This window comes from Marmota monax, unplaced genomic scaffold (assembly GCF_021218885.2).
Source record: "Marmota monax isolate L192 unplaced genomic scaffold, Marmota_monax_Labrador192_F-V1.1 WCK01_AAM20220418_F8-fsc00164, whole genome shotgun sequence".
Lineage (NCBI taxonomy): Eukaryota > Metazoa > Chordata > Mammalia > Rodentia > Sciuridae > Marmota > Marmota monax.
In genome coordinates this window covers 733,266-745,649 of record NW_026693313.1, presented here as the reverse complement: position 1 = coordinate 745,649, position 12,384 = coordinate 733,266, and the positions used below count along the sequence as shown (strand labels likewise).

General features: G+C 41.1%; 1 protein-coding gene and 1 non-coding gene across 5 annotated transcripts in view; one reads left to right on the top strand and one right to left on the bottom strand.

Annotated features, from left to right (window-relative positions):
• Positions 1-12,384, bottom strand: part of Scaf8 (SR-related CTD associated factor 8) — a 201,798-nt gene that overhangs the window by 71,572 nt on the left and 117,842 nt on the right. The window lies entirely within an intron of this gene.
• LOC124100967 (U6 spliceosomal RNA) lies at positions 11,599-11,704 on the top strand. The gene has a single exon (XR_006854494.1). It is a non-coding gene; the product is annotated as a U6 spliceosomal RNA (small nuclear RNA).

Here is a 12,384-nt window from a genome sequence, read left to right as displayed (position 1 = left end):
GGTCCATTTAGTTTTCTTGGCTTGTGTCCACAACCCTCACAGCCAGCTTCCTATGAAATCCACCCTAGGGTCTTCAGAAGTCACAGACTAACCTTCCTCAAGGATCCCTCTCCGCCGCAGGCAGCTCCCTGTGCAAACCCAGTTGCCATGCCTCCTGTCCTGTCACCACCAAACTCAGAGGGCGAATGAGGGCAAGATCTCCAAATTTCTCTAGCATCCAGCAACACTGACCACTCATTTGCTGGGTGAACAAATAAATAAACAAAGCCTGAGGCCAAGCTGATACCAATGTGAGCTCATTCTTTATAGTTTTGACACTTCCTTTTTCTCCATTATATCAAATAATAATGTAGAAAATCTGAAAATCTGTACTTGTGCATTTTGTTTTCATTTGAAAACTGGGAAAAGTGGCTGAAAAAATCTTATACTCTGACATTTTCTACTTCATTTTTAGTTTTTGTTTTATAATTTATCCCCTCCACGAGACTCTAAGTTTTATGAATACGGAGCTAATGTCTCATTCAACCTCTTGCCAACTAGAACACCAGGAGAGTGTCATACAGAGGCACCTAATAATTACTGGATGCTAAAATGCTATCCTGCCGAAGCCAAATACGGGTCATTAAAGACTATAATCATTTGTGCCTGTTATGCTGATGTTGAAGCTGTTGCCTGTCACCATTCACACCACTATAGAATGGACACTGGCTTCTTTTGTTTTTTGAGACCCTCAGACTGGGATATGTGTTTTTGCTATTTGAATAGAATTAAGTGCCTCTGCTGCCATGCTTGAGAGGCATGGATACAGACCTGCGTGCTGAAGGAATCAAGGCCCAAGGATTCTCACCAAGTACTTAGCACTTAGAAAACCCTAGGATGACTTCAGGCTGCTGTGGGGAATGTCCCTACATCCTGCTGATGCTCACACTAGCTACATTCACACCTTGGCGGGTCTCATCCTAGGTGATGCGACTGACAGCATTTACACAGCATGTGCCAGGACTGCTACAGAACAAGGGTCCCTTTTTCTTCTCATGTTTTTAAGATAAATATTAAAGCCACCTGTGTATGAGAAAGAGACTCAGGTGTGGCAACAGTCTAAGCATTCGCCAGGGCCAGGACTAGATCCCCAATTTTCCAATACTCCTTTGACTCTAAGAGTCCAGAATCCGGATGTGACATCTGATACATAAGAATACTACTTCTCCAACTTCAACTGAAACTATCAGATAAAAATGAAACAGCACTACCTTGCCCCAACCACAGAGATCATAACTATAGTGCTGCCAGGTGGAAAGTGGGCGGAGCAATGAGTTCCCACAGCCCCTCCCCCACTGCCTTCTCCCCAATGGCTCATCCCCTCTAGAAGATGATGAAAACTGCCCCGACATTAAACCAACCTGTGCCCCTTCACTCCCCTCGCTCTGTAAGTCCTTACTGTCAGGTCTTCATCTCTCACCTGCTCTTACTCACCCCAGCGTCCTACCTCCCCTGGTGGGTACTCCAGGACTGACTGAGCCAGTTCTTTCCTGTAGTCCTCCCACTAACCTCTGCCCCCCAGCTGCTCCCTGCTCTACTGGGTTCTGGTTTCTGCATTCTAGAAGGGATGCCATGTTAAGAAGGAAAGGGAAGGGAGGGAGGGGAGGGGAGAAAGAAAAGAAACGGAAAGGAGGGAAAGAAGGAAACCTCTCACTCTATAAACACAGTCCTGGCAGTGTTTTCCTGGTGGAAGGAGGAATAAGTTTATTAAGTGTGCTCAGACGCACATGTAAATATACCCACACCTGAACTTCAACCCAACTGAGCACTTACAACTCATTTTGTATTTTAGCTAAGTATAATGAAGGGTGGTAATTTTGAGTAGAATGTTCCCTTGGGGAACATAAAGAATGTTCAGAACTTTCAAATGAGCATCTTGTGCCGAGTGTTTTTGCTTCTGTTGCTCTAAGAGGAACGATGGTCACTAAAAGCCACAGATATCTAAATTTTAGAAATAAGAATACAACCACACCCATTTCTCATTTAAAATCCTGCATAAGTGTCAAATCTAATATATGAAAGACAGCCCCAATATACACAAGTGCAATCATTTCACTCCTTAAATAGGGTATATGCAATATACACATGCACACTATAAAGCTGTCATAAAATGAAAAATGAAATATCCGCCCAAATAATTTAGTCTAGAGCTGTGTGAGACCTAAGTGGGAAAAGAGAGTACTTCCAGACACAGTTACTGAGGGTCAGCAGTGATCTTTTAGATCACTTTTTTGCAAGGGTGTTATTTCATCTTTCAAAGTAAACACAAAGCCCTTTTCCTTAATAGATCAGGTCAAATGTACACTTTTCCCTATTACCCAAATATTCCATGGCTTTCCCCTGGGGGCCGAGGTCCCTCCTGTCCACCGGCTTCACAGTGATTCTCTTCCTCCCGCCCTCCCCGCAGTCAGGGCTAGCTAGTGGACTGGTAAGAGCCCTGGACTGTCACAGGAACACACTGTGACCAGCATCCTGGGGGGAGGGAAGAGAGGTTCATATAATGTTATTAAAATGACAGTTAAGTCAATAGCATACATGATCCTTCAAAATCACATGAAAATAAAATGAAAGTTGAGAGTGTGCAGGTACACAGGCATCATCTCCTGCCATCCCCAAGAGCCCTGAGGAATGCACAGTCGTTGGCCTTCCTGTGTGACCAGAGGAGTGGGGCTTAGATGACTGATAACTCCCCTGAATCTGAGTCAGGTCAACCTCGAGGGCTCACGCTCCTCACGTGACAGGATACTGCCTGTTTCACATGGAACAATCTTTGCACTTAATTTCAAGTAAAACAGACTTGCTACTGCTTTTATTCAACAAAAAATAAACTTTCTTAATAACATTGGAAGAACTTCAAAGTATTTTCAAATGAAAAAGACAATCAAGCAGTGCACATTCAGGAAACCATTTGGTGTTGAGAGGAAAAAGAATGGTACTCAATGTTCCATAGCAGCAACTCAAAGTGAAGGCCACAGCCACATCCCTCGTATTCCTAGAATTAGAGAAGAGAAGCTGGTCCCTTGAAGGGAAAAAACCCTCAGCCTCCAGAGTTAAATGTGAATTTCTTGTTGTGTCTAGTCATAAAAATTAAGTTGGAAATTAAACAGATCACTTATTTTCTACAGTAAGCATTAAGTCTGTTACCTACTGTGTTGAAAAATAGGATATTCTACATAATTTTTCAAAACTACAGTTGCACCTGAAGCCAAACCCAGCTGTTTGCAGTGGCATATTTGGACAGGATAGTTAGATATGAGGCCTGTGACTTGTGCTCTGTTTGTGAGGGATTTTCTTTTTATTTTACAACGTAAAGCCACCAGCTGCTGGCACTCGCTGTGAGAGGCGGTCAGCTCTACCCCGGGTGCCAGTTCAGTCACTGGGTTAAGATGCTCACATGTCTTGCTCTACCAGGACACCTGTCAGCCTCATCTGTATTATTTGGACAAGAGAATCAAACGGCACAAAATTCTTAAAGCAGGGCCAGGAGCTGAGCTCACTTCCCAGTGCACACACTGTTGGGACACCTGCCTGCCTCCTGCCCAGGAGCAAGCTGTCCCCACTGGCTCAGCTCTGCCACTTGCCTGTGACCACTACATACAGTGGAGGCTCCCACCCATTCTCTCACACACCCCACCAGTACTCAGAGGGCCTGATGCCCTTAACAAGGCCCTGGGCCTGGTTGCCTGACATCACCTTGACTGATTCCTTGGGCTGTGACCTTCTAGCCTGCCCAACCTGAGATACTTGGCCTGGCACTTAAAATCCCACTTGCTGCCTGCCCCAAAGCAGATTTTGTCTTGACACTCTGGCTGCACAGAGGGCTCTGGTACTTGCCTCCTGTTCCAAAGCACAGTGGTGCATCCCAGGGGTTCAGAAAGCTGAGGTAGGAGGATTGCAAGTTCAAAGCCAGCCTCAGCAACTGAGAGAGGCCCTAGAGCAACTTAGCAAGATCCTGCCTCTAAATAAAATATTTAAAAAGGGCTGGGGGGCTGGGGATATAGCTCAGTTGGTAGAGTGCTTGCCTCACATTCACAAGGCCCTGGGTTCAATCCCCAGCACCACAAAAAAAAGGGGGGGGGGCTGGGAATGTGGCTCAATGGGTAAGTGCCCTGGGTTCAATCACTGGTACCAAAAAGGAAAAAAAAAAAAAAAAAAAGAATAACTGAAGGCCCTAGAAAAGTGACTTTAATTAAGCTAGGTTTCCTTGTAAGTACCTGATTCTTCGGATGGTTCTGGAAGCAAATCCCAGTTTGCTTTGTTCTTAAGTGTTCATCCTAATGGACACTCTCACAGTCCCTCTGAAGGCACTGTGCCAATACCAGCAGAGCAGGTATCAGGTGCTATGGTGTGTAACTAATCTGATGTCAGAACTGCCACAGCTGCTTCTTTGCAGGGAAACACCACACTGATTTAATGACCCAATAAAGAATTATTTTAATATTGACTTGGTTTTAAAAAAGTAGAACCTAAAATTTTTCCCATGTTAAGAACATTCTTCTATAAAATGATTTATAATAAATTAAAGTTTATTCAAAAATACATTTAAAAAAAAGAATTATTTTAAGAATATGAAATTGGAAAGAATAAAACTTGCTCTGCAGACTGTGGTTACACAGCCTACATCTTTGGTTTAAAAAGTAAAAGAGAAACTTTAAAATGATTATATAGGTTGGACAGACAGCCAAATCTGGAGAGTTCTCATCAGCTCTGTGGTGACAGGGTCATATCTGTGGTGTTTGCTATTGTACCCCATTGTGCCCCATGGCACCAGCTACCTGGCAGGCCCTCAACAGCTTGTTCAAATGAATATCTAGCTCAAGGTTAAAAGCCATCTGAGGCACTGGCTACCTCACGTAAAGCAGAAAGCTGCTCTACCTGTCTTCCACAGTGGAGTTGGTAGGTTAACCCAAGTCCTTCCTGCATGCACAGGGATGTACTTCTGCAAAAATTTTGCCTACTCCCTGTCTCCTTTCTAAATCACTCATATTTCATGTGGTGTTGTACAACTTGTAACCAATGTATTTGATTCATCTGATTCCATTAGTTAAAAAAATATGATGGGACTGGGGTTGTGGCTCAGCAGAACTCTCACCTAGCACGTGCACGGCGCTGGGTTCAATTCTCAGCATCATATAAAAATAAAATAAAGGCATTGTGTCCAACTAAAACAAATATTAAAAAAATTTTAAAAATATTTCGAATACACAATTTCTTGTCCACAGAAGAACATCTTTCAGAGTGAAAACAGGCACTGTTAAGTAATTACACTGGACAACAGGCATCAACTGGGGTCTACTGGGGACAAACTGGGATGCATGGTGTTGCTAATTTTAAGTCAGGTGATTAATCAAAATGAATTTCACCTATACATCTTGGGCCTAAAATAAGACTAGAGGAATTTTTAGGAAAAGTTAAATGTGACAAAGACATAGTACTGGCCTAAGGATAGGAGACTGGCTCTCTCTAAGGGTCCTACTGCCACACTGCTTAAAGATACAACAATTGCACTGATTGGAAGTATCTGTTAGGGAGTTAAATTACAAGACATGCCCCCCCCCCCATAACTGTATAGCTTTCTCAGTAATTGGGAAAGATTCCTGAGCTTAAATATTTTATTTTTAATTTTTTTTTTTAGTTGTAGATGGACACAATACCTTTACTTTATTTTTATGTGGTGCTGAGGATAGAACCCAGTGCCTCACACATGCTAGGCAAGTGCTCTACCACTGAGCCACAACCCCAGCCCCGTGCTTGAATATTTTAGATAAAAAATTCGACAGCCACGGGCTGGGGATGTGGCTCAAGCGGTAGTGTGCTCGTCTGGCATGCGTGGTGTGCTGGGTTCGATTCTCAGCACCACATAAAAATAAAATAAAGATGTTGTGTCCACCAAAACCTAAAAAAATAAATATTAAAACAAAATTGACAGCACTCTTATTGAAGCTGAGGTAATAGATAAAAAGCCAGAATTAGACTCAAAACTCTTAGCTACTACATAAAACTTCTGTGTAGATATAGATTTTCCAAACTGCTTTTCTATTTGTACTGCATGGGCCTATTCTGTCACTGTCATCTTCAGGTACGACTGACTTTAGGGAATAAATTCTAGCAAAATCCATGATACCCCCAAATTTTATTTTTATCTCTCTCACTGAGTTCAGTGATGAAGGTAGGATTTCCCTTACTAGAAGAATATTCTACAACAAGACAACTATGCCAAGGTGATGTTATCCCAAAGTGTGACTGATAGCTCACTGGGCAGAGGATGCAACTCAGGTGCCTCGGAATACAGATTACTGTTGGGGTGTTTAATGACATCTATGAGAGAAAGGTGGTGTTCAAAGCCCACGCTATCCTGTACTGTAACTCCTGCTTTTAAGAGAAAACTTTTACTCACAAGAAGTCCTGGCTTCTGGGGAGAATATTTATTATTATACTATTTTAAACTACAGAGAATTCTATTCATACTTGCTCTGGAAAAACAGAAGAATAGCAAAAGATGGATAAGTGATATAAAGGATACTGATAAAAACATATAATAAAAAGGAAATATAGGGGCTGAGGTTGTGGCTCAGCGGTAGAGTGCTTGCCTAGCATGTGCGAAGCCCTGGGTTTGATCCTCAGCACTACATAAAATTGAATAAGTAAATAAAGGTATTGTGTCCAACTACAACTAAAAACTAAATAAATATTTTAAAAAAGGAAATATATATGTTCCTGTGTTATAGGTGTATAAAAGGTGAATATAAATACATGTATTTAAGAAAAAATATTTACAACTGAATTTATCCACCAAAATATTTCAGAAGCTCAAATTTTCTATCCCCACATTCCTTAACAGTAAGGGGAACATGTAAGGTAAACTAAAAAAGTATCTTTTTTTTTTCTTTTTATTTCTCTGTTAAATATAATGGACATGATGAGCACATGGTTGAGGCCTCAACCAGGCTATTTAATTTTAATGCAACAAATATTCATTGAGAGACACCGTCAAGAATTTTGCAGAGCACCAGAGAGGGAAAGTTGCTACCAGTAATACCCCCCAAATTAGCTCACAGGGATCAATAATAAAACTCAAAAAGGTGACTTTGTATTCCCTGATTGATAAAGGCATATTCAATAATCAGTGGACAGAAATTGTCTAGCAAATTAAGAGCAAATACTTCTGACTCTGACAAGAGTTTCAATCACTAAGACTAAAATCCCTTACTATGCATGTGGTAGAATTCCTATACTCGCTCTGCTGGCATTCATTCATAAAATCTCTCTCTTGATCATTTCTGCCATGAACAGTTTGTTATTATTATTACTTAACATAATTTTACTTAAAATTCACACATAAATGGGTTCTCCAAGGATGGTATCAAATATGTATCTTAACTTCAATTTCTAAACGAGGTTTCAAATTTCCAGTTATTACTAGTTATATCGATTTTATGTTGGAATGCTGTATTGAATTGCATTCAAGTCTTTCCCATGCCCCTTACCAAAACGTTACCAAAAGACACTTAACAAAATTGTACCCTGTTGTCATTTTCATTTACTTTATTCCTTATTTAAAAGATACTGAATGCAAATGCCTTCAAGAAAAAATTTTTAAGTAGACATAGGTTTCTTATATATTTAAATTGGCTACTGAAACCCAAATGCCAGACTTTGAAAGCAATTTCCCAACTGTCGCGTGCAGCTGTCAAGTGCAGCTTAAACAGAGCAATATGACAAAGACAAGCCTTGCAGGACACAGGGTGCACAGTGGCTCTCAGGAGCTTTGCACCTGGTGGAAGAGACAAAATAACCTGGGGAGAGGTGGGCCCACACAGGGAAGCTGCTCAGGGTACAGGCAGGTTTTAAATTCTCATAATAGAGTCTCTTACAAATTCAAGTAGGCCAAACTCCAAGCAGCAATCACTAAGAGAACTAAAAATATTCTAAATTAGAACAATTCCTGGGTAGGTACTGGTCATGTCATCAAGTAGAACATGACATTCCTTTAGCTTGCCAAACTTAAATCCATGATCACAAGTAAAAACAGATCCTATTTGTAGTCAACCAACTGTCATCATACTAAAATCTTTGTCACCAAGAACATGGCAGAAATGAAATCAGATGGAGGAGATGGTTGTGTCTCAGAGAGCTGAAAGCTAATAAAAATAGTTTTAAACACAATTTGGTTGGTAATGTATTTTTCAATAAAGGATTCTCATTCTTTAATTTGATATAATTAGTTTGATAAAACAGGTACATTATCAACAGAGTACCTGAGGTCAGACCTACATAGGATTTTGCATACTTTTCCAGGTTGTTAAATGTAATGCCTAATATGAATTCACTTAATTCATGCTGAAATTCATAAAATTGAGAAGACACCTACATGTTCCGAAGTGCACACTAATTAGCAAGAAAAAGTATTACTTTAGGCAAAAGAAAACAAACTTGAAATCTGAGGGGAAAATGATAGAGCATGGAATTTGGACATATAATCCATGGATACGAAGAAAAATACTTATCATATAAAGAAAAATAAGACAATCCCACAATGAACTTCTGTTATAGAGTCAACTACAAGCTGTCCTGGTCAACCCATACAGAGCAGATGTCAAGAACTCAGGCTGCACCGTCACACACCCCTAAGTCTAAACCATTTTTTGCTCAAAATACCTGTGTAACTTGAAGTTGACTGTTCCTAGTCCTGCTTAATGCAGTAACCATGCCTGTTCCCCATGAGGATATAACAATTTATGTAATAATAGGTCTAGTAGAGCAAGTACTCAAAATACAGTAATTATTATTATTATTCTACAATGATGCCACTAAAATGCTTGTATCAACACTCTGTGATTCTGGTGATGAGCAGAAGGAGGAGAGTGAGCCATCACCGCTGAGTATCTAGAAGAGACCATGGAGGCCAAGCCCCCTGGTACATGCCTGCATCTTCTATGAGCCTGAGCCACAGTCAGTGTCCTGGCACTACTGTGATTCTAGGTTTCCAATTAGAAATGAAAGAGAAAATTCAAGATGCCAGTTAAGCATGAATTTCAGGCATGTTTAAAATTTATTCACTCTTTAATCTGAAATTCAAATTTAACTGTGTGTCCCGTATTTTTATTTGAGAACCCTCTAAGCCTCTATTTTTTTCTCAGTCATTCATTGAAGAGAATATAAAAAAATCTGTTTTATCTTCAATTCCCTGGACTGGGAGTGTGGTTTCTTGTGATACAACAAATGGCACCATTTCTCTATAAAAGCTGCATTCAAGCCTGCCCAGACTTCCAAGGAGATATTACACTGTGATGTCATTTGGTGCTGTTCTAAATTGCTGGTCTTTTCTCTCCTGCTTTACAGATGAGGAACTATCTGTAAACCTTGCAGAGCTGGGCCTCATCTCACACCTCTGAGCAATCTAAGCCCCTACAATCCCCTACAGCATCACCAGATTCCACCTGTCTTCCCTCAACCAAAAGCATCTGAAAAGGCTCCATTGTGTATTATAAAATGAAGCACATTCAACATGTTTTTCAAATTCCCTCTTCTTCACTCACCCGACTTTTCATTCCAGTATCTCTCAGGAGCCTTTGGGCTCTCATTTTCTTTGATCTATGACCCACCTATATAACCTTGTGAGGTCCCAAGGACAACACAAGGATCTCAAACAGTGTGTGGATGCAGATTCGGCGCATACAGCCTGCTGTTCTCTGCATGTCATTGTGCAAGACAAACTGCACTGCACTGAAACAATGTGAGGGTCCCACAGTGCTAGCCAGAGTCAGTCACGTGCAAAGCTTACTGCATTCAACATCCATTTCAAGGTTCTCTGGGGTGGGGAGCCGGCTCAGCCCCTGTGCTTGGCAGGCAGCTGGCCGGCACGGAACCCTTGAGGGCAGTGGCAGCCTCTCTCTGCACTAAGCTCCCCGCCTCTCCCTTCCCCAGTGCAGGGGAAAAAGCCCACAAACCTGGGTGGCAACACTCTCAAATAACATCCCCGCTCACATGCCATCCAGTTCTTGCTGCTGAGTTATTTCTGGAATGACTTTTTTTCTCTATACTGTGTTACCTGTTTATGCACAACAATGCCATCTGTTTTTGAATAAATAACACACAACGACAGAGACTCTGGTTGCGGGGTGCTTTATGCCACATCTAATACACTGTCACCTGATGTCTTGTAAGATGTGTGCTTTTGGAAAGATACTAAAAAGAGAGATGACTTTCAATCTAAAGATACCCTCCCCCATTCCATACATTTTCTAGGGCACTCTGAAGAAGAACACTGACAGCAAGTATTCAGGAGCCTGGCATTCCTAAAGTCTGCAGTCTTGACATTTTCTTTTCTATTATCTAGAGAATAATAATGATAAAAAATAGCTACCGTGTATTAAGTGCTGACCACGTGTCAGTCCTCTTGGGAGTTGCACTACTGTGTGCTGTTACAAACCCTCTTCCACAAACTGAGACACAGTGCAGCCGAGAAACCTGCCCCATGTTATATGACTAGGGAAACTCAGGGAAGTTTGGCTCCAAAGGGATGTTTTCTTTACCCATACATTATTCTAATACCCTAAATAACAACTAGCTAAAATTTTACATATAGAATAGGTCTATACAGAAGGAAGAAGTCCTGACTACTAAAATATAGACAGGTAAGGTAAAACAATGATATCTTCCTTTTCATCTAGCACAGGGTCATTTCTGATCAAGGCTGAGGGAGGGAGAAGCCACTGGGTACTTTGGGAAATGACAGGAGTAGTAGACCCCAAACAGAAAATCTGAAGCCTTTCCCAACCACTTTTCCTGACTTCACTCCTGTTTAACATGATGATGTTAGTTCAGAAGGTGAGAGTATATATTTGTAGTCTGAACCAGTTACCTCCTGCTGCGGATTCCCACTGCAGTCAGCTGGGCAGAGGCCCTTGTGTCCTTTTGTGCCTTTGAGTAGCCCCTGTAAATGCAGTTCACTTCTAGCAAGCTGCAGGACCGTCCCTGGTCAAGCACAACTTTCTCTGCTTGCCTTCCCTAATCCAGCCTTCTCCATGGCGGGATGTTCCCCGATAGACCTGCTGGGCACGCTGCTCACACCTCCATCCAGAGCCAACCCCTCCATCTAGTCATCTGTCCATCTACAGGTTTGCTTTTTCAACAATACTGGGGATTCCTCCAGGGCAAAGACCTTGTTTTCTTTTTGCATATGGAGCTTCAGAGTCTATGAATAAATGAATGAATATATTCAATGGCAGGATGATACTTTCAATTCAGGCCCCTCATCTAAGATTAAAAGTTCAATAATTTAATACAGAGTGTATCTCCAGCTCCTAGCTTCCTTGGACCCAAAAGAAATGACAATTGTCCACGAGCACAAATGTAAAAAATTAATTTTTGCCTTCAAATACTGCTTTTAATATCCAATAAAATAGTTATATTATTTGTTTTAGAAGACAGAAAAATTGAATAGATCATAATATTGCAAATATCACAAAAGCCAATTATAATGAAGTTATTATTGAAATGTGGTCTAAATAGTTTTCTGGGCTATTTTCAGAGTTTCCCTAAAAGAATTATTGGTGAGTGCTTGCCTCGGCAGCGCATACACTGATATCGGAACCACAGGAGTAGACTGGCATGGCCCCTGCACAAGGATGACAGGCAAACTCATGAAGCGTTCCATATTTTTGACTCAGAGAACTACTGCACATTTTGGCTTATATGTGGAAGCTAGTTGCAGGGAAGAGAAAGGGGAGAGAAAAAGACATCGTGAAAGTAGAAAGAAAATCAATAGAGCAGAACAAGAGCAGGGGGAGGAGGAGGGGAGGGAACAGGGACGTATCGAGGAGTAAAACTGATAAAATTATGCTCTATGCATGCACTGATATTCCAACAACAACAATAATAAAATTAATCATCAGGAATACAAATAACAATAAATGCTGATGTGGAAAAAAAGGAATGCTTTTACACCATTGGTGAGACTATAAGTTAGTACAACCACTATGGAGTCAAAAGACTAGGCATGAAACCACCATATACCACCACTTCTTGGTATATATTCTGAAGAATTAAAGTCATCTTACTACAGTGGTACATGGCATGTTGACAGCAGCACAATTCACAGTAGCCAAACCATGGGACCAGCCTAGGTGTCCATCAACAGATGAACAGATAAGGAAAATGAGGTACATATACACAATGGAGTTTTATTCAGCCATAAAGAAAAATGAAACTATGGCATTTGCAGGAAAAAGGATGGAACCAGAGACCATCATGTTAAGTCTCATAAGTCAAACTCAGAAGGTTGAAGGTCATGTGTTTTCTCTCATTTGCAGAAGCTGAAGAGGAAAATCAAAGGTGGGGTGG